The sequence below is a fragment of the Varanus komodoensis genome, unplaced genomic scaffold (assembly GCF_004798865.1).
Source record: "Varanus komodoensis strain SLA01 unplaced genomic scaffold, ASM479886v1 scaffold21, whole genome shotgun sequence".
Lineage (NCBI taxonomy): Eukaryota > Metazoa > Chordata > Lepidosauria > Squamata > Varanidae > Varanus > Varanus komodoensis.
The window spans coordinates 6,486,798-6,508,213 of NW_025335589.1; the positions used below are offsets into that span (position 1 = coordinate 6,486,798).

General features: G+C 39.7%; 1 protein-coding gene across 7 annotated transcripts in view; it reads right to left on the reverse strand.

Annotated features, from left to right (window-relative positions):
• Positions 1-21,416, reverse strand: part of SLC10A7 (solute carrier family 10 member 7) — a 163,888-nt gene that overhangs the window by 78,369 nt on the left and 64,103 nt on the right. The gene's annotated exons all lie outside the window — the stretch shown is intronic.

Sequence of the window (21,416 nt, forward strand, 5' to 3'; positions counted from 1 at the left end):
ATTCTAAAATTGTCCTGCTTTTTTAAGGAAGAGAGTCCAACAATTCCAACACATTTCTATGGGACCCAATACTCAGGAACAGATATTTAGGAGACTGAAGAAGGGAGGAGAGACCAGAACTCTTTCTGTTCACAGAAGGGAATTCATGATCCAAGCCATAATTTTGCCTTTTTAAAAAAACTATTCAAAACATCTAGTAACAACCAAAAGTGCTTCCCAGGTCATGTCCATGTGGTGTGAAAACTAAGTTTTAAGTGATACTTAAAGGTGCTGTTGAATTTCAAAATGTCTTTGCATTTTGTGCAAAGAATTTCAAAATGTCTTTGAAATTTACCAGCTATGTTGCCCATTGCTATGATACAACCTGCCACAGGGTAAATAATGAAATCTGTAATTTGTTCATTTTTAATGTTTAAAAAACAATCAGTGGAATATTGTGTGTGTGTTTGACATACTGCTAAATACATTTATCCCCCCAACCCCCCCCCCCATATTATATATATTAATAGACTAAGCTATGGTAGGGATCTCAGATGTCATCTATTCCAACCCTTGCCCATGCAGGATATCTGATGCAACAGTGCTGCATAGTTGTATTCAGCCTCTGCTTGAAAAATATTTAAGTAAGGACAGACAACTACCTTCTAAGGCAGTCTTTCCTATGCTCAGACAGCTTGTACCTTGAAGGAGTTCCTCCTTATATTTAGCTGAAACACCTTTCTTGTAATTTGAACCCACTGGTTCGGCTCCATCAGAAAACAGATTTGCTCCATGATCTATGGAATTGCCATGCAAGTATCTCAAAATACCTATCATATCACAGCTTCTTAACAGACCATTCATCAAGGCTAAACTTTTTCAACCTTTCCTCATAATTCTTAGACCGGCTTTCCCAAGCCTGGTGCCCTCCAGAAGTTTTAGAATAGAATTCCCAGCATTCCGAGCATGCTGGCTAGGGTGTGGGGAGCTGAAGCTCAAAGCATCTTGAGGAACCAATTCTACAACGTCTAGGACTGACTGTTTCCTTCTTCACCATCAGCGTTTCAACGGAAGTAGGACGTCCATTTTATAAAGTTTATTTTTATTTGTAAAAGTGTGCTCTTCTTGCAGCTCCGCAATGCTCAATGAAATGAGCTGTCTGTCAGGAATGGCTGCATACTCTACAAGCCTAACAGATTCCTCTGCCAAGTATTTAAGAATGTATGAGATATTGAGGATTATGAAAAAATGCATATAAATATATTACAAACATTTGCTCCATCTTATACATTAAAAAGTACCATAGCAACTGGAAGATAATACAAACAACCCCATCAGACAACAGTACCCACCCCCCAAATAATAACAATAGTAACCAGCTGTCTGATTTTAGGCAGAGGAAAATTACTAGAATGATCATTTAAGTTCTACACTAAATGAAGTGCCTTCATATCATTTCTGATAATGGCAATAAAAAGTCTACTTTAAATATAATGGACTACAAATTCTCAGTAAAATTTGGATTGCAGCATTTGGTTTTACTTTTAGATTCCACTCTTTCATTAGAGATTGAGTAACAATTCATATGACTAAACGGCATGGTGTGAGCGTGTACTGAATTAATCCCTGCAGAAAGAATAGCTCCCAAATCCACATTTATGTTACCACTGCAGAACTAGCACAACTGGATTGAATAAAACTGAGCAAACAAGAAAATTAAGTAATAACGTGACTGCTTCAACAAGTAATTTATACTTGACCTTTCTAATCATCAGAATAATTTGGTCTCAGAACTGGCAATGAAAAGGCAGAGAGAAATCAGGAAACCTTTCCCCAGTCCATGCATTAAAAGTTGGAACAAATTCTTATTTGTATTTAAAAGAGAGGGTGTTTTAGCATATCCTGAGTATGTTTCATACCACAGCAGCTGTCCCAATGGTTATTAGGAGATTAGAGGACAGTGAATAAAATTATGCTGAAAAATTTAAGTGGAATATATTTTGCACAGGCACTAATGGGTGTTGAAATTCATATATTTCCATAATATCTTGTTCTGGAACATATCCAAAGTTAATGAAAGTTCACCCATCCTACAGTTTGAATTCTTCACGTTCTGAAGATCCTTGAACTTCTGCACTAGTCAATGAGAAATAAGAGCACAATGGGACTTTCTGACTCAAATGTTTTAATGCAGTGTGTAAATGTTTGCTTAGTTACAATCTCTCTTGTGTGTGAGAAGTGCTCCTTTAAATGTTTTCATTTCCTTCTACCATCTGCTCTAGTTTCACATCTTTATGCTACTCACTCCTTTACGATGGCTGCACAAAGCAATACACCATATACTGAGTCAGACTATTGGTCCCTCTACCCCTGTACTGTCAACATAAACTGGGAATAGGTCCCAAGGGTATTAGGCAGAGGTCTTTCAGTCCTATCTTGAGATGTGAGGTATCAAACTTACACTTTTGCATGTAAAGCATGCGCTTCTCCTCTACAGTACAATCCTTTCCTGTCTGTCCAATAGCTACAGTGGCCAAGATCTGATTCAAGCACCAATCACCTAGCTATTGCACATGACAAACACTGGATTGGACTCAAACAAAGGCACTTATGGTTTAGCACCACTGAAATAGCACTTATATTACTCATGGCTAATGTTCCATTGATTTCAATGAGAAGAAAATGTGACTAACTTGGTCTGGATTCAAATCATTGTTCTTCTACTTCTGCAAGGGGTGCAAAAATATACAATGGGCTGCCCACATCAGGACATCCATTCTTCAGTGTCTAACAACATCTTAGTCAAATCTCTGCCTTTCCTCTGTTCCTTATCATCTGTGTATTGTTAATTCCACTCATAATGTGGATCAGTAAATAGAGGTTCATCCGCTCATGTATCTTACATTTATGATGCCTAAGGCATGTTTGCAAATATATTATCACAGTGGTATACAGAAGATATAAGGGAGCCAACAACAAATCAGCAAGGCAAATAAAACTGGTCATTAACTTATTAGCTATACTTCTAGCTGGTCTGACATGCAAGACTAGTGACATAGCCATTAATGTGCTCACCCTGAGCGCTGGGAGGCAGCCTGTGCAATCAGCCTAGCACAACTACTGGATAAACATAAAAAGAGAGGAGCGGTTGACCAAGGCAAAATGCAGGTGGGTCCCTAAGTCCCTAGGAATGTAGCTGGAGTATTTTCGGCTTGTTAAAACAGCAACAACCTCTAGAGGTCTTGGATTACAATTCTGATCATTTCTAGCTAGCATGGCCAATGGACCCCAGGTTGGGAAGACTTTTCTAAAGTTTAGGGCTTATGACCAAACTTGCTCACTCCAAAGGTGCAGTTCCAGCATGAAGGAGTGTGCCAGCTGCAACAGTAAACACTGGAACAGAAAAATGAAATCACTCCAAGGAAGAGCAAGGTGAAAGTACTCAGGTGTTCCAACTAATTAGTTCTTCCCAGCTTTCAAACCTGTAATTGTGTAATATATATTTTCCTCAGGTATGAGAAGAAACACACTAAAAACTCAACCTATGTAGATTATTCAAGAATTCTTCAGGAGCACTTATTCTTAAACATCAGCCATCACTGGAAGCAAGTGAATATTAATTCTAAAGCTAACACCACCTATTTCCATAGAGAAACTTTCTCATATATTTCAAGAATTTTCTTTTTTATGGTAGAACATTATAACTACCATCAAGTATTCATTAGTGTCTTGAAAACACCAGCACTCTGTAGGCGATTGCTTCTTTCAATAATCAAACAACTTCTTGAAACTAGTCCACCACTTATTCTTATCTACCAGGTTTCTTATAATAATTTTTCAGAGCAGAAACTACAATGCAGTCTTCCTTAATGTAGTGGCTTCTGGATGTATTGGATTGCAACTCTCATCATTCCCAGCTAACACAGAATGATGGGCACTGCAATCCAACACATCCAAAGGGCACCAGGTTGGGGAAGGTTGATAATGCATGTACCCTGAGCTGTTTTCTGTGCACAATGTTTAAAACCTTTTCCAGCTGAAATGGTCTTTGAGCATCTGCTCTGTGCTAAATGTAAAGGCACCATTTAAGAAGATGACTGATCAATATTTCAGATAAATCTCAACTCTTTTCTTTAACTCCCCAAGAAACTGATGGGTTTCTCCAATATATTTCTTCACAATTATATTTCACTCTCATTAGTGAAAACTGTAACTGAAAGTTGTGGGGTGGTATGTGTGTTTTTTGATCAGTGAGTTATGAAGATAAGAAAGAAAGAAAGAAAGAAAGAAAGAAAGAAAGAAAGAAAGAAAGAAAGAAAGAAAGAAAATGTTTTTGCTTTTGTTTTTTGAGGAAAGATTTCAACAGTCTATGGACTGACAAACAGCAAAAATATAGCTGATTTAACAAATGAGTGCTCAATCAATGATGCACTGAGGCACATGACAAAAGCAAGTCAAAACCCATTACACTCAAGAGCATCCTTTAAATTCCACTTCGGTGCACTGACCCTGTTGCTCAATGCTAAAGACTTTACAAGTTTTTTTCGGCGCTTTTGTTTTGGCGTTCACTCAGCTGCACCTCACAATTAACACTGCCAGACTCCTCTCTAATCAATTATTCATTGAGATTACGAGCATATCTTTTGAGCACCTTAACTTCACATCAGAAGTGTGCGAGGGGCTGACACATGCATGTGTACATTACAGAATAAAAGGCAGACTCTAGGCAGGTTTTAACGCTAAATGAGAACAAGGCTAAAAGAAGTGAAATCAACATTTTCAGTCAAAGTTGAGCTGCAGGCAAGCTGCAGGCAGTGCACAGCGTGAGAGAATTTGGCTCCAGAAAGTGCCCATGTGTTGACAGCTGAAGAGTTTGAACGCTTAATGGTAAGAAATGTTCCGTCAATGATAACGCTGCACATTACTTCTCTGACTGGGTTTGCTAGTCATCTTCACCATTTCGTGGCAATCAATGGCAATTACATGCACCCCTTATAAAGCTTTATCATTAAAATATATAATTATGGCAAGCATCAGTGTGTCAACCTACTTTGAAAGAGAAGTAATAATTATAAGGAAACTTAAGATTGTGACTGTGGTAATAATTTAAGGATAAAGAACAAAAACAAAAATCTTCCCATTCTGTACAAGTTATCTTAAGTTAATTGGAACTTGGTTCTACAAAACACATCAATCTATATTACATTATGATACACAAGGAATACATTCAGAGAAAACAAGACTTGGGAGGCCCCGTGACAGCACTCTTCAGCCTGGCGCTCTGCATTCTTGGCTGAGACTCATGTAAGTTGGAGCCCAAAACATCTGGAAGGCATCAGGCTTGTGGGGGGAGGTACCCTATGAGGAACTGGTCATGCTGGAAGCACTGATTACTCTTTTGCCTTCCCTGCCCCATCAAACACATTGACAAAATATGTCCGATCTGAGTAAGACTACAGTCGTAAGCAACAATTACGTGATGGCTGCAAAAGGCAACATGGCTGTGAACACCACAAAGGCAGCCATTAGAATATACATTTTCTCCATTTTGGGGGATAATCAGACCTAATATTTGTTAGCACTGTGGATTACTACTTAGTCCCTTCAGGGCTCAAGACTTTGGATTACTTGGGTGTAACTGCGAGCATCCAGCGACAGTGCACAAACACATATCTTACAGATCCTGCGTCCTTTTGTAGCATTGAGTAAGAAAAGAGAAATTGCCACAAGCAACTTTAGTTCCTTTTTCATCTGTACTGCTCTCATTGTTATTTGGCCTCAGCCAACTATTCTAATAGTTCAGAGGGAGGGAGGGCGGGAGAAGGATTGTCAGGAGCATTTCTGCAAGGTGTTGCTGAAGACTCCCTCCCACTACTTGCTTGGGCTGCTGCCCACCTCCTCCTCCTGCTGCCACAACCTGTAAACTACCTATTTACTACCCACAGTGCCTCTAATGAACAGGAGTGCATGGAGAACTCTCAGAGGAAATAGGTTTTTTGTAGCTGGAGATGGCAATGTCTAGCAAACATTCCTATGTTCATGGCAGCTAGAAAAAGTCTCACCATTGCCACACAAAGACCTTGGTGATCCTATCAACAAGCAGCCCAGTTCTCATTCCTCACCCTGAGGTTTCCCTGCATAAATGCATGGTCATGGTTAAAATACACAGCTGCTTACATGTGTGAACTTCCTGGAGGAAAAAACTTAAATCCCTTAACTGATTACTTGGCAGTTTGAAGGGACGTAATTCTCCTTTACAGAAAATGCATTTTGATTTTGTCTGTACTAAAAAAAATCAATGATAAAAGAAAAATAATGTAGAATGAACTTCATTACTATAAAATAACCTGAACAAAACCAGAAAGAGAGCCAAGGTTTCAGATCAGTTTAGCATTTATGTCCAGCTCATATTTTGGTTATTGAGGAGGGGCATTGGTTCTGTAAAAATTTCTCTTGTGAGATTTGTAAGAATAATTACAAAGAAGAGAGTCCTTTGGGTATGGGGTGGCATACAAATGCAATAAATATTCACTGAATCTACTTTCATCAATCTAGTAACTTTTTCAGTTAAAACCTTACATGGTATTTGAAACTGATATGGGTAAGATTCAGAAGATATTAAATGACAACCTAGTTTATGCTAAGCAAGAAAAGTAAAATGACTGACTCTTGGAGAATTACCACATATATGATTTCCATACAGTTCCTATTCATTTGGTCTTGCCCATTCAATTCAGTGGAAGTGGCAATTCTGCATGGACCAAAGACCTCCTGCAGGGACAGGTTCACATATGCACTGGAGTTGATTTAATTGGGTCCAATGCCTAAATCAGATAATATATCTCAGCCTTTCCAAATGTGTTGCCCTCTAGATGTTTTGGACTACAGCTAGCAGGACTCTGGACCACCGGCCCTGCTAATGTATAAAAGTGGTTTTAAGACACTTTCAATCAGTCCTGACTCCAAGCACATCACTAGATGGAGAAACTGAGGATTAAATATATTATTAAAGTAAATTCAATTCTATATTCTTTGACTGTCTCATTAGTAGGGTTATTAGGATGTCTACCTAAAGCTATGTGTAGAAGTGCGGCCCATATAAAGGAAGGCATCCTGAGTAATAAGTTTCTAAACTATTTCATTTTCACTTATTTAATAAATACTGTATCAAAATACACAAAATTACAACTGAGATTAATTAACACAAAGTCACAATATAATTAACATTTCCAGCCAGACAAATCAACACAGTTTCATTAACTTAGATTCATAGCCACTTATTGCATCATTTCATGGAATGCATTCTAAAAATAAAAATTTTCAAGACTTTTTTTTTGCTAACAACAGTTAGTTCTAAGCCAAGTCAAATTGCCTTAAAATGTAGGAATTAAGCTTGAGTGTCTGCAGTGAGCTCACCAGTGATGAAAATCCTGCAGTTGCATCCAAACACAGTCTGCTCTTTGCCATAACCTTTTAAGATCTGAGCCAGGAATATGTCTGCCTATCCATCTGTATCAATAGGGATGCTTTTATTTCATATCAATAAAATGTGTATTGTCCCACACTAATATTGATTGAAGGAACTCAGGCAAAGCAATGTCAGCTTTTATTCCTACAGGAAAACCACTCAGCTGAATGGCAAAATGGCACTTAAGGTCAAATCAGGATTCATCTCACTTTGTTGCTCTGTTATAGACTGCACAGAGCAAATGCAAAAGAGAAGAAATAGATAACCTTTTTAGCTACAGAGACACTATTAGTTTAAATCCTGCTCCTCAACCATCTATTGTCCATGAATACTTTGCTGGTAAATAGCTCTGCACAGTGCATTACATTGAGGTAGTGGTGGAAACATTAAAAGTATGAAGTACACTTTTTAAGGGAGCAGTGAGATAGCAATGCAAAGGCTGATGATATTGTAATAGGAATAAATAGTTTTAAAGTGCTAATGAGCATATATATTGAAGACAGTAGCACCAATGGTTTCAGCAACAGATTAGCCAATTTCATAACAAATAAATAATAATCATTTTACAGCTACAAGCCAGAGAGCAAACTGTGACAAACACAGGAGAAACAGTTCTGATCATCTGAGTTAGAAGGAACTAGGACAGAGTTATTTCTACCATCACCAGTTTTCTAACCTTTCCATTTGTTTATCAATATTTACGAACCATTTACATTTAAGTATTCCAAAATGGTGTACACAATCTCTGAAAGTATAAAAAACAAATACCAAAACATAGAATATATTGTATCTGCATAAGATGGTGGGGAGCCCTCCATATACACATGGACTTAAAGGCTGACTCTGAACAATTCATGCATTTACATTATCAGAAGGACAAACAAACCCAGAATTCTGCGACATTTACATACTCAAGGCAAACTAGTACTCCACTTTTTTATCCAAGTGGGAAGCTCAAAGTGAATTGCAAACCATTTCTTAAATACAGTTTACTGTTATAAGAACCATATAGATTACTGTTATAAGAAGAGTGGGAGTGGGGAGAGAGAAAGAAAACATTGTTGCTTTCATTTTCAGGTTTAATTCAGTCATCTTTGCTAGCCCATGTGCCATCTTTGAAAAATGTTGGCTGGAAATACTATAAAAAGTTGTGGGTTTTAAAAAAAAAATCTGTTTCCAGAAAATCTGACCTTCAAGTCATAGATATTGAGGACATTGCCATATACCCAGTGGATACCACCATTCTGGTGCAGTTCTAGGAGCTACAGAATTTCAAGATGAGGTACCCTATAGGTATTTGACAGCTGGGAAGCCTAGCTGTGTTTAGGGTCAGCAGAATGGCTTCGACCAGTGATGGCAAACCTTTTAGAGACCGAGTGCCCAAACTGCAACACAAAACCCACTTATTTTTCCCAAAGTACCAACACTACAATAAAACCTGAAAACTGAGGCTTCAGTTTAGAAAAAACAACTCACAGCCAGTCCAAGCAAATATATATATATATCCTTGGCAGCGCACTGACCGGCCATGCGAAAGGTCGGACAAGTCACAGCTGATAAGGCATGGCTTGTGACATCGTTGCCTGGCGCCGCTACTCCTTTCTGAGCATGCACATGGCCCCTATGTGTGCTGTTATCTGATTCTCAGCTGCCAGGGCCATGCTGGGGCAACTTTGCTCGTGTGCTGACAGAGAGGGCTCTGCATGCCTGCTGTGGCACGTTTCGCCACCACTGGCTTAGACCTTTCAATAAGAAACTGTTACACTGATAGTTCTGAGAAGTCCAGTGATTTGAAACTTATCAGTCAAAAAAGCCAGGTCTGGGAAATATAGTCCTCATAGATGATTGGTTGAATTGTTCACACTGAAATATTGAACTGCAGTTGGGGACTAGGCACACTTTTACTTGCTTGAATGCCATTTTTACACACTAGACATAAATCCTTTGAGAAGAATGAGTCCTTGCCACCTTTTAATGAAACACACACACAATGGAACACAAGGCCAGGCAAAGTGTTTTGCATTTAATCTGCAGTTCTTTTTTAAAAATGCACAGCTGGAGGGTCACAATTATGAGTATTGCACAGGTGTGCAGGAGGAATTTAATGCTTTCATCTCATTTACACCAATGGAAGCTTTCCCCCGACCCAAATAACCGTCCTGGGCTGCTAATCTCATTTGGGATTATAGGGTTAAAGTTCCCCTTGCCACCACAACAGGTGACTAAACATTTATACCTTTATAAAGTCATTAATTGCTAGTTGCACTTTAACCCCAAGACTCATATTATAGCATCTTTTGAGTTATTCTTCACATGAAACAAGGACTGAAAAGCCTGCTCTGCCACCTCTGAAAATATTGAATGGAAAGGACAATCTAGCAAGTGCTACACAATCAAGCAACAGAAGCAGCAGGATCTGCAACTACAACTGTACAACTGGCAGGGGAAAATTGACAGTGATTAGGTGTTGGTGCCAGGGCACCCTGGGGGTCACAGTTAAGACTTGGTGGACTACATATTGCCCTCCAGCTACAGGTAATGCATTCCTTGTCTAAATGCATTTTAGATGAAGTTTCTCTCCAATCCAGGTCTTGTACTGTGCAGCAATGCCCACATGTGTGATGCACAGAGACCATGAAGAAGAACTTCAAGTTAGAGCACCATGCTTTTGGGGCACCATGGTATTTTGGACTATATCCAATATTCTTTGAGAGCCGTGCACTATGCTCAGTTCACTGTTTTCATACCCACTGCCATCCTTTTACACATAACTTTGCTATAATAATGAAGTGACTGTAAATCTGCTGGAATACTGTGCATTGACTTCCTTGCCATTTAAGCTTGAATATTAGCATGTCCCATTGGTAGTAAATTCAAGATAGAAAAGTGAGTACTTTACATGAGATACAACATAGTGAGGGAGAATAAGGAGCTCAAGTGTAGATGGGTGCATGAATGGTTATTAAATACAATAAGAACAATTAACTATGATGGCTGAGCTGAACCTCCTTATTCAGTCAAGGTATGCCACTGTAAACTAGTGCCTGGTGAGGCCCACTGCCTTCATGTCATACAAATGAGCTGCTCTGGCTGGCCACTGCTGGAAATATGATACTGAGCTACTTGATCCATTGATAAGATCCAACAGATTCTCATGCCGTCAACAATGTGTAAAATGTTGTGAGATCTCTTACAAAGTATGTCAAAGTACACACCTACCTGATATTCAGAAGATGACAAGGGGAAAAATCATCTAAGCAGGCATAAATGTAACGAATAAATCATGTCTCAGAAGGAAAGAGGTATCATTCACAATTATTTCTACTGAATCCAAATGAGTATTTTTTTCCTTCGATTGAATTAAATTATTTTTAGAAGTTAGAAAAATAAATGGTCTGAACAAGCATGCTTCAGTATTTTTTCACAAGTCTGAATTAACATATGTGGTGATCAACTTTGGTTTGTAAGATGGTATTTGAGAAATGTCATGTCTGCAGGCAATTGTGTGCTTTCTACTGATCCAGCATCCTCGTTCTGTTGCATATTGCTCCTCTACATGGAGTTAAAACATCATAATGGACACCACTCTTTCTAAGGCTGGGCAAAAACCAAAGCATACTTTCACTATTATGTAATGAATCAATATGTGCTGCTGATGGCTAAGGGATATCCAAGTCCCAATAGCTTGAGGAATGGCCCTAAGCTCTTGCCAAATTATACACTTCAGACTTAGAGATTTGCTAGTGGAATATTTTCCATTTTACAGTTGATGCACTCTCCATCTCTCTGTAAAAGGAAGACAAACAGCTAAATTACTGAACAGAATTTTACATCCACTGTAATAATAGAACAGCTCTTCAGACTCTAGGAAATGGTCAAGAGCGTGGAGCTGTCCAGGACATAATCATGACTAAAGAAAATGCCCATTTCATAAATAAATGTGTCAAAGTAGTATGAATAAAGGAAGAGGAAGAACATTAAGTTTATGACAGTTTCCAGTATAAAATGTAGTAAAACAAAAACAAATGACTACTACACTTATACATTTGGGTTCCTATCCTAATAATTTGTGCTGATGTATCAACCTGTGACATCAGAGTAATAAAGTCGGTTAGACCAGCATGCTGCAGTTTGACCCATGCTAAGCATTCAGTTGCTAGCACATATCTTTGAATAAGTCTGTTGAAATACTTTAGTACACAACCGTTACAACTGCATGGCAGTTTTGCTGTCATATTAATTAACTAAGCAATACTGTTTAACTAAGCAACTCCAGCATTTCTGCTTTTCTACCAGGTTGCTGAAATCTTGGAGAAGGAAATACAGATCAAACAGTAAAGTAATACAAATGACCCAGCTTACAATGTGGCAAATTTAATGGTGTGTACATCTCCACCCACCCTTCATACAACTTAGGATACACCATGTGGGTATCTGGTCATCCACATCACAAATGCACAGTACAATTATTTTTTCTTTAATACATGTATATCTGTAGTAAAGCTTGTAGACTTAACTAAATGACAAGGCTCCCCACATGGCTGATCAGTCATCTCATATAAATAATCCATGGGTGCAAACTGAGAGGGGGCAGTTCCCCCCACAAATTATACAATTTCATGATGAGAACTTTCTCTTAAGGAACAGTTTGTCTTCCCTGCTACCAGTTCCTTATGCTGGTGCAACATAATTTGCATTAGCGCTGGTGTTTGATGATACTTCCCTTTGTTTTGAAATTTTCATTTCAGTTTATGCATATGTTTCAAGGTCTCTCCACTAAGGAACCATGCTGTGGTATTGAGTTTGCATGTTGTATGATGTGTTGGGTTCCAAGGCTCTGAAACTCCCACCCAAGAGAGGCTAGATTGGTACCCCTCCCTCCCCGTTGTGCTTTCAGAGGCAGGCAAAAATCCTTCTGTCCTGGCAGTCCTTTGGGAAAAGACTGGACCTGTGAGACAGTGCTGGGCTGGTTTTACTCTCTATATTTTTCTATATATGTTAAAACATTTGATATATTTTGGTTTTTAATATATTTTTATATTCTACTAATTTAATTATATTCTTAACTTTTGTGTATTTCTATTTGTGTTTTAACTTTATAATTTTTAATGTTACAAGCAGTCTTGAGTCTTAATATTGGGAATAGGAAGAATAATTAAAATAATAGCTAGGAATACATACTGCCTTTTCCATAGTATCTGCAAAATGAACAGGGATTCTCATTACTTGCATCAGGTGATGTGCAGAATGGGCAGAATCCAACAAAGCCTCTGAGCTTATACAACTGAGTGATTGCTAGCATAACTGACATCCAGTGCAATGACAACAGCATATGCTGGTCTGATGAGTTTAAAATAATTCCTGATTACAAATAATCAGGGACATGCTTTCTAAAAGCCAGTGTGGTGTAGTGATTAACAACACAGGACTGAAGCAATCTGGGTTCCTGTTCCCACTCGGCCATGGAGCCAACAGGGTGACTTTGGGCCTGTCACAGTCAATCAGCTCATCCTACCTCACAAGGTTGTTGCTGTGAGGATAAGGCTAAGAGTAGGAGGAGGAGTCTGATGTAAGCCGCTTTGACTTCTTTGTAAGAAAAAGGGTGGGACAGAAATATAATAAATAAATCTACTTCTGTAAACAAAGAATGAAAAAGTGGTGGTAAAATCCAGTAGCCATACAAGGAGAGATAGATAGAACTAATGTCTTCAGGTCATAGAAAAAAAATCAGCAATGGGGGTTTATATGGTACTAGCAGCAACCATATAAAGCTACACAACCAGTCACAATTATCAATCATTTAGCTTTCTAAACCCATGTTAACAGGCAAACATTTCCACAAAGTATTCACCCATCATTCTACTCACTTTGGCCAGTCTTCCAGTCTTACGGTATGCAGTCTTGGGGCTTGGACAGTAATTCATTCCTAACCAGTTTCATTTTTCTCTATGGGAATCAGAGTCCCTTCCTAAGACTCTTCTAACTGTCCACTAACCATCAGCTTTTGCTTCTCCTTTCCTGGTCTTTGCACACTGACTAGCAACGATTCCTTTCAATCTTCCGCTGTTGTGTTGCTGCTCCTCTTTAAAGGAGATGGAGAAAGATGGTGCTGCAAAACTGGCCATAGGGGGGCAGCACTTGTGAATACTATTGTTTGAGGTGATGCTCAGTTGGCTACTAAGCAATGTTTCGATTTAGCAGCAGGGAATACACAGCGACTACATGCTCATTAGTGTGGGGGACAGGCAATCATGGCAATAGGTGGAAAGATAGAATAACAAGGAAATGTGACACCATACATACAGATACTTTTACTTTGTGAAACAGATGTTGCAATTGTGATGATTCACATTGTAACACTGCTGCACCAAAGCTTAATCAGAGTTACTTATGGCAAAATGCATTGCTTCTATTTCAGAAATACATTATTAAATCAGGTACCCATCAAGAAAACTTAAGCCTCATCTGTTCATGGAAACTACCGTATTTTTCGCTGTATAAGACGCACCTGACCATAAGACACACCTAGTTTTTAGAGAAGGGATCCATGGAAAGCTTCCTGATAATCACAGGCACATTCCCCATCACTTCCCCATGGGCTTCATTAAAAGACAGGTTGCCATTTGAAAACACACACCGACCTGTGATTAACAGCTCTCACCTGAGCCGGAGGGGGGGGTGGAGCAGGGCGTGCGTGCCGGCCAGGTGTGGTGCAGCCGGGCCGGCAGCGTGCCGGCGGTGGTCTTCTGGGTGGCGCGGCAGCGGTGGAGGCAGGTCTTCCCGGGCGGTGGGGCTGAGCAGTCTGTCTCTCCGTGTGGCTGGCGGGTTAAAGCCCATGACTCCTCCTCCTCCGCACCGCTCCCCCTGAGCGGCACAGCTCTCACCTGCGCCGGGGGGGGCGGGGTGGAGCAGTGCACGCCGAGCGCGTGCCGACCAGGTGGCGCCACGTGGTGCAGGTGGGCCGACAGCATCCCGGGCGTCGGGCACACACACATTCGCTCTATAAGACGCACAGACATTTTCCCTTACTTTTGGGGGGGGGGGGGGAAGTGCGTCTTATAGAGCACAAAATACGGTAGCTATCCAGTATGATCATTTTTCCTGGGGGCTCAAATCCTACCTGCTGTTACTGCTGTAGCAGCGCAAACGTGGATGTGCCCATTATTGCATCACAGAAAGCTGAGGTAGAGGAAGCACGGCATTTGCAATTGGTTTAACAGTTCTGATAATAATGACAAGGCACATAAGTACTATGCAGTCATAGGACCAGTCAGCATGATCACCACAGTCCACTGTGGCTTATTTATTAACAGTCTGTTCTAGGATTATTTGAGCTGTGTTTAAGCTTTGAACAACTCCTGCCACCTGGGTTTGGATTTATTTATATATTTTATTAAAGTTTTATATCCTGTTTGCTTACCTGGAGACTCTTCGAACAGTTTCTCATGGATGACATGATAAACCATGGCATGGATTGTGTTGAGGTTTGAATATTCAGAATGTCTGCCAGAGCATGCTACAACCCTTATCCTAAATTAGCTATGATGGGCTGCAATGTTTGTAAGAATTAGGCTAATAGGTAGGTTCACACCATAGCACATCCCATTCTCATGATTAGGGATATGTGAGGAATCCAGTTTGGGGTTAACATCCACTGAATTTCCTCAGCTTGGCTCTCTGGTCACTGGCCCACTTTCTCTCTTCTTTAAGTCTGCATCATGCTGAATATTTGCATGGGCGTCTGGAAGGAAGTGAGTTCAAGCGGAATTCTGCTTCTGCACATGTGACTTGCAGGCTTTGCATATTTTGCACAAAGATTTATGTACTTTGAGTTATGTACTAGCATTCCGAGCATTTGTGGACTTGATGTCAGCTTGGAACACTTCCTGGGCAGGGCCAAGCATGAAAAAGAAGCCTAGCAAGTGCAAGAGAGTCAAATTCTGACCTGATTTTTTATGTCCTTACTCAAGATATGGGTTGATTATAGTTTGTTGTTGAACCACTGGATGAAGCCACTGTGGGTTGTTATATTGTCTGAACCAAGTCTCATTAAGAAACCATCATTTGCTGACCATGAGTAACTCACAATTTACCGCACAATAAGAAATGATGGGGTCTCTTCACAGCCTGTTCCTGGTTAACAAGCTATGGTTTGTTAGTTTGCCTGGATCCACACAAGACAACAATTCACAGTTGAATAACAACCCATACTTAACCTTGAGTGTAAGTTGTCATATTGTGTGAACCCAGTCTCCAGGTTAGGACAGACAGGGTGCCCGTCCAGCAGTACCGATATATGTGTGATGCACAGAGACCATGATGAAGAACTGACAATTCTAAAATAACTATTATGAAAAAGGCAGATTCCCTATCTCACCCTTTAATAAACCTGGTATTAGTCCTATCTTTTATTTTAAGTGAAAGTGTCAAGTATTTTGCAGAAACATAGTTATGATAATGTTCGGAGGCTTAAAAGCATCAGCAATTGTACTGAAACAGCCTCAGGGTAAAATTCAGTGTTCTCCACACACATTTCTGCAGCTCACATTTGTCAAGATAATAATGGAAATCCAGGGACAAACTTAAGGGGAAAACCTGGCTCAACCCATTCCAAGCCCATCCATTTTTCCATGACAATGTAACCTTCCTCCAGCTATTTCTCTCTCATTTTCTCTCTCATGCAGGCTTATTTAGGTTTTAGAAGCCAGGTTTCATTTAAAAACAAAGAACAGTTAAAAACTCCATGAAAAGCAGTTTATGGGAATAAATGAAAGGTGAGAGAAAGGTTAAATGTGTCTAAAGGTTAAACCTTTGCCCTGCAAAGTCCATCTTTCTGCAATGCTGACACCATTAAAAGGAAGTCATAGGTCTGGGTCTCCTATATTTCTCCTGCAACCCCAGCTCCACCCTCATTTTCTGTGCAAGAATCAGTCATTATGACAAGCTGTTTACAAGTTGGTGAATCCTGAGGGAGCACCTCTCCCACTGTGGATGTAGCCATACACTAGGATCAACAACTGAGGCTAGCCTCCCATTCAGGCTTGGGGATGAGAACAAGGGAGAGCGTCTTCTCGGTGCTGATCTGGCTGTGGAATATCATCCCCAGTGAAAGTCATTTGATGCCAGTGTTATCATACATTCAGCACCAGGTTAAGACTACCTTCTATTCTCAGGCATTTGATGGCATATGGAGAGCATTCTTAATGTCGGTTATTTATTGGGTTCTATTATGTTTATTGTTAATTGTTTTTAACTATTCCAAACTCTTTAATTTTTTATATATTGAAGGTTTAATATTATGTTTTATCATGTTGTGACCCACCCAAGGAGCACTGGTTATTGGGCAATATAAAAATGGAATGAATGAACGAAATGCAGTCTACATCAAGATGCATCATCTTCAAATAAGCGTAAGTGTGGTGTGTGTGCAGAAACATAGACACTGATCTGAATTCATCAAGCCTTCCTGTGCAGCCTCAATTTTCCCCACAGGGCTAGCACAAAGGAGTGCTGCTTAGCCAATTGCACCCATAGTATATAAAGTCTTCTTGTGTGAAAGTCAATATATCATCTCATGATGAGAGGGAAAAAACCCCTGAACAACCCTAACTATAATCAGTAATTGTCATTAAGAGCTCTCATTATACAGAGCAAGTGTAATTAGAGCATCATGCCCTCACAGGATGCAATGCACAGAGAATGCTAGAAGGCTTCATAAATTAGTGCCAAATCAGTTTCCTCCCCTCCACCATGAAAGAGAATTATTATATTTACATATGTTAGAGCAAAAGCCAATCGGCCCCTGCAAAAATTAGCCTAAACACTATCTGTAGTTGCTTGATGGGCTCCCGGTTTCATTATGCATCTCAGAAAATAAAAGGATAAAGTTTGCCATCAATAATTCTGAATGTTATCTGCTGAATCCCGCAGATTCCAAAGCATTAATAATTCAACATCTTGTGGGAATTTTGTCATGGTGGAGCTACAACTTGTCTGCAAACGGAGCTCAGGGGATGTTCAATATGATCTATTCTAGCATATGCACACAATTGCTACATTCATCACAATGCAGGGAAAACATTATCTTTCCTCAACTTACAGTTTTAAAGAAGATGTTTCTGTAGTTTACACAATAAAACCTCTTGAGCATTAAAAAATAAATAAATCCCAGGGTTTAAGCACATATTGCTATTTAAATCATGCTAAAAAAGGACTACTGTCTCTCTAGGTATACAGTCTCTGCATCTTATGCTTTTTCACAAACGAGCAATTTCAGTGATTATATAGACATCATAAAATGCAATGGCAAAACAGGACAATCCAACTGGATAGTCCAAACCCTGGCAATGCATGACACAGTGCAAACACCACAACAAAATATAAAATAATGAGGGCAACAGAACAAAGAAAGGGCTGGTGGGTTTAATCGAGAAAATGGTGGTCACAAACCTAACAAATCTTCTTACAAACTGGCAGTGACATAATTGCACTTTAAACTTGTTATGGTCAAATATATCTTCACATTGCATTTTTTTAAAAGATGGTTGCAAAGTCTGTGCTAAGGCAAACTGTTTATAACAAATTCTTCACAACACAAAACAAAACTCAGTTCCACAATGTATTTCTAGACTTATTTTGCATGTAGTAGGCTTGCCCTATTCAATTTATGGTTTCTTGCCCTACCCAGGGTTTCTTTGACAAGTGATCAAACTGTGTCACCCCACCACCACCTGCACCCTTCAATCCTTTGGGTTGTTTCTCTCCTTGTTTCCCATTCCCTCCCTGCAGCCCAATCACCTTCGTGGTTCTCTAGTATTAGTAACATGGGGAGCGGCTGGGTTGTTTGACTGCTGTCACTCAGCACATCTGTATCCTGGCTAGTCAATCCATGAACAGCCTACAGTCCTGGCTTTGCAAATAAACACAAATCATGGCTTAAACACTCAGAGTTAACAATCCTACAACAGTGGGTTTTTTGAACCATGGATTGTCATTGCTGTATGTGTTTAACAAGCCATGGTTTATTAGCACAGCCAGGATCACACATGATGACAACCTGGAATTCAACAACTTATACCATGGTTACCATTATGTGTGAACCAATTAATTGTAGGATAAGAAATTAGCCAGAGGCTGTGATCCTTGACATATTTATTTATTGATATAGTTATATTTTATTTTAGTTATTTTTCGATTTATATCCTGCCTTTTTCCTACAAAGGGCTCAAGGCAGCTTACATCATTCTCCTCCTCCATCTTATCTCCACAACAACAACCCTGTGAGGTAGGTTGGGCTGAGAGTCTGTGACTGGCCCAAAGTCACCCAGTTGGCTCCATGGCTGAGCAGGGACTAGAACCCAGATCGCCTGAGTCCCAGTCCCATGCTCTGAACCACTGCACCACACTGGCTCCCACTAGTTCACATACGTACTAGTGAACTCACTGAACACAAATGGACTTATTACTGAGTAAACACACAGAAGATTGGGCTACAACTCCTTTCTATGTATGAGTTGAACTACAGATTTCATCCAAGTTGTTACACTGGTGTGTATTTAGGCCTAATGGAAAGACTGCTGGACATGGACCCAGAATACCTGTGCTCTGAATTCTACTCCCACCTTTTCAAATCAATCTGAATTTGAAAATTACTGTTGGCACTACTATTAAAATACAGACCATGATTCTCCTTACCTGGGAACAGCATCCCTTTTTTGACAGAAGCTGTGCCAAGTCTCTGGAATGCAGGACATTGGCCACAAATGCCTTGAGGGCGGGGGACCTGCTTGCTAGACACTGGAATGCTGTACATCTCTCCAATGCTTCTGTCATCTGGCCATCCACTTTATTCTGAACTCAAAGCATACTAGGAGATAAGCAGTAGCAATCTGTGGCACATGACCACATGCTTTTAACCTACAGTAATTTATAAGAACTCTCTCCTGGTGTAACTGAAATAAGACACTGGAAGTTTTATTACTTGGTAAATGAAAGAGGCTTTAGGAAATTGCTCTATTGCTTCAAATTTCTCCCAGACATATAACATATACACATTCTTGTGTGAAAAAAACCTAAACAATGGAAGGTATGGAATAGGATGGACTAAGTTCTCACTGGCTCCTACAGAACTCTCTGGGGTAAAACAAAATCCTGCATTCTGGAATGCAGCTTCCTTCATTACCCATTGTAACTGACAGTTCAGAGGGAGTGGTGTGTTCTTCCCCCTCTTGATCTCCTTAAAATCTTCCACTCCTTCTTGCTTGACAGAAAAAAGAATCAGACTAATATCTGTACCACAATCATAACTCTAGATATTTATCAGATAATTGGCACCAGATACACTATTGCAGAAAGAGTTCTAAAATAAATCACTCCAACAAACTACAGTCGAACCTCAACTTTCGTGGGTTTAACTTTCGCGAATTTGATTATTCTTGAGTTTGCCAACAGTAATTAAATGAGATTTTTTGTTTTGTGGCCTCATCTTATATGTGAGTTATTTTATATGCCAATATATACAGGTATTTTTATGAAGCATATTTCCTGGTCACTTGTTCCACATGTTATTACTGTATATATATCGGCATATAAGATGACCCCCAATTTTTGCTTTGCTATTTTTGGTTTCAAGAATCATTTGTGAGCACACTAGTAACGTCAAGGCTAACCATACAGAATTAAGTCAGTGTCTCTCTACACACACTCACACACACACACACTATATCAAAAGAAAGAAAGCAGCTAAGGAAGAAGCTGGAGCATTGGACAATAATGAAATTAATGGAGCACTAAGCAGGGAAAAAGGAATTTGTAGAGAGGCTGAAAGAATTCTTTCATCAGTCTTCATAGCAGAGGATGAAAAGCAGATACCAGTCTCTGAGCTTATGTATTCTGTAAGGGAGTGTGAGGAGTTAAGGCAGATAGTAGTGACATAAGATGAATTCTTAACCTTATTGACAAACTGGAAATCAGCAAGTCACTCAGTCCATATGGTATCCATATTAAAATTCTCAAAGAACTCAAACATGAAATTGCTGACCACCTTGCCAAAATATTTAATGTGTCCCTCAAATCAGTCCTTGAAACAGAGGACTGGATAATGGTCAATGTAATATGAGCTTTTGAAAAGGGACCCAGGGGAGATGAAGGAAATTACGGACAAGTTAGCTTAACATCTGTTCTGGGTAAACTGGTAGAAAGCATGATTAAAGATAGAATCAGTAAGCACATAGAGGGCCAAGCCCTGATGAAGAAAATCCAGAATGGCTTCTGCTAGGGGAGGTTTTTTCTCACTAACCTATTGGATTTCTTTGAGAGCATCAACAAGCACATAGACAGAGGTGATCCAATAGACATGGTTTACTTGTGCTTCCAAAAGACTTTTGGCAGAGTCCCTCACCAAAGGCTCCTGAGCAAACTAAGCAGCCATGGAATAAAAGTGTGTGTATGAATAGGGGGTCCTCTTATGGACTACTAACTGGTTAAAGAACAGAAGACAGACCATGGGAATAAACAGAAATTTCTCCAAATAGAGGGATGTAACCAGTGGAGTCCCACAGAGTTCTATATTAGGACCAATGCTTTTCAACCTATTCATAAATGAACTAGAATTAGGAGTAAGTAATAAAGTCACCAAGTCTACTGATGACACCAAACAATTTAGGATGGTTAAAACCAAAACAGAGTATGAGAAGCTCCAAAGGGATCTCTCCAAGCAGGGAGAATGGGCACCAGAAGGGCAAATGCAGCTCATTGTAAGCAAGTATAAAGTAATGCACGTTGGGGCAAAACATCCCAACTTCATATGCTATGGGGAACTCAGCAGTGACCAAGCAAGAAAGGGATCTTGGGACAGTAGTAGACAGTTCAATGAAAACATTGGTCCAGTGCACAGCTGCTGTGAAAAAAGCAAACTCCCTGGTAGGCAAACGAGGAACGGAGTAGAAATAGACGTGCCAAGGTCATATTC